The sequence below is a fragment of the Lepidochelys olivacea genome (genome assembly GCF_965140295.1).
Source record: "Lepidochelys olivacea isolate rLepOli2 genome assembly, chromosome: 1".
NCBI lineage: Eukaryota > Metazoa > Chordata > Testudines > Cheloniidae > Lepidochelys > Lepidochelys olivacea.
In genome coordinates this window covers 82,294,213-82,296,148 of record NC_140411.1, presented here as the reverse complement: position 1 = coordinate 82,296,148, position 1,936 = coordinate 82,294,213, and positions in this window count along the sequence as shown.

Here is a 1,936-nt window from a genome sequence, read left to right as displayed (position 1 = left end):
GGAAGTGTGTGCATATATTTTCCCTTACAATGTTTAAATTTAAAGATGGTGCCCAGCTCATCCCCAAGCTGCCATGACACACAAATTGACTTTTCAGTGTTTTACTTGTTCAACAAACAGGGGTAGAGTTATCTGCATTTCACTTCCCCTGTCACATTTGGTGAGGGTGGCCATGTGAAGTACTTTATTTATGCACAGCGGGACATCCTCGTATTCTCTTGAGAGCTCTTGATGAAACTTTCACAGAGCTACTTTGCAATTCTTTCTCAAAAATGTATAGGGATAGCTTCCTTGTTTCTTCCTCCATGGTAGGACATGCCCCTATGTGAAAAGTTTGAGTGGAACCATTGCAGTAAACCTATTTTTTGCAATTTGTTTTTATCAAATAGATACATTTGTAGTTTTTAAAAATAAAATATCCATTCACAACACATTGTATAATGCATAGTACTAGTCAAAGCACCCACTACTTGTAACGGTAGAGCACCACAGAGCCCATAGGTTAAAAAAAAATCATATTTATAAATGTACAGCAAGCCCTACACAATTCCTAGCAGTAGCAAAAGCTTCAGACACAGAGAACAATTCCGCACAGAACACTACTGTGGCTGCCCACTGAAGTGTTCTTTCAAAGCCTTCCTCAACTACTTTGTTGAGCTCTTGTAATGACCCTTGTGTCTGGCGGCTCAAACTCAGTGGACAGTCACTGTGTAACTACTGCCCACGCCAGTGGCAGCTTCTGTCCCTTTGGGGCTACACAGCAGCAACACACCTGGGGCTGGCCTGCATAGCCAACTCAGGCTCACAGGGCTCAGACTGTGGAGCTGTTTCAGAGCTGTATAGAGTTCGGTGGCTGAGCTGAGGCCCAGACTACAGCAATGAAACAGCCCTGCAGCCCCAATGCGAGTTGGCTGGCACAGGCCAGCCACGGTTTTTCTTTGCTGCTTAGTCATACCCTTTGTCTCACAGCTATTATGCAAGCAACAAGAGGCAGCTCTAACCAGTGGGATATTTTTCTCACTGAGATCCAATCTAGTGTGTAAACACTGCCAGGGTCCCTTCAGTCTACCAAAAGCCCAGTCAGACTGCACCCACTGAGGCAGTAGTTGACTCTTTCTTTGGTGCTGTCATGGTGGCCATGAGCCAGGAGCACAAAGGGTAGGGTGGGGCTCCCAGAGTTATTGGCCTTTCATTATCACCAATAGTAATCTGCCAGTTGGGAAAGAATGTCTGAACAGTTATGTGTTCTTAAAGCTGTGAGCATCATGCACCTTCCGTGACAAGCCCATATTGATATCACTGAAGCATCCCCAGTGATCCATAAATGTTTGCATAACCACAGAAAAGGAGTCCTTTCTGTTGATGTACTCTGTTGCAAGAAGGGTTGGTGCCAAAATAGGGATGTCCACGCCACCTATCAACCCACTGCAGTTCAGGAACCACCTTGCTGTGTAACAGGAGATGATTGATGGCCCTACAGCTGTGCATTGGATTTTCCAATTCAAAATCATAGCCCACTGATGGGTAGCAAGCCAGCGTTAAAAGCTTCCAGAGTGTGATCGCCCTGCACTTCTCATCTACCAGCGTGCAGCTCTGATTTGAATGTCCCTTCGCTGCAGGACTTGGGATTGCTCAGGCCACAGCAGCAGGAACATCTGCAGCCACTGCTCATTGTCCCAAACCTGCATTATGATACAATCCCACAAGTCAGTGCTCATTTCTTGGGTCCAGATGCAGTGCTCCATCATCCACAACTACTACATGTATGCCAACAACCACCTTGAATTGTTTTTCACTATGTCCCTTAGCAATCTTTCCTTGAAGAAATTGTTATATCCCTGTAATGGTCCTTTCTGCAGGTCTGCCAGTACAGGAGGGCTGTGCAGCCTGTATTTGCAACACACCTGCGACTAGTGCAAAGCTGGGGGGCGTGCTG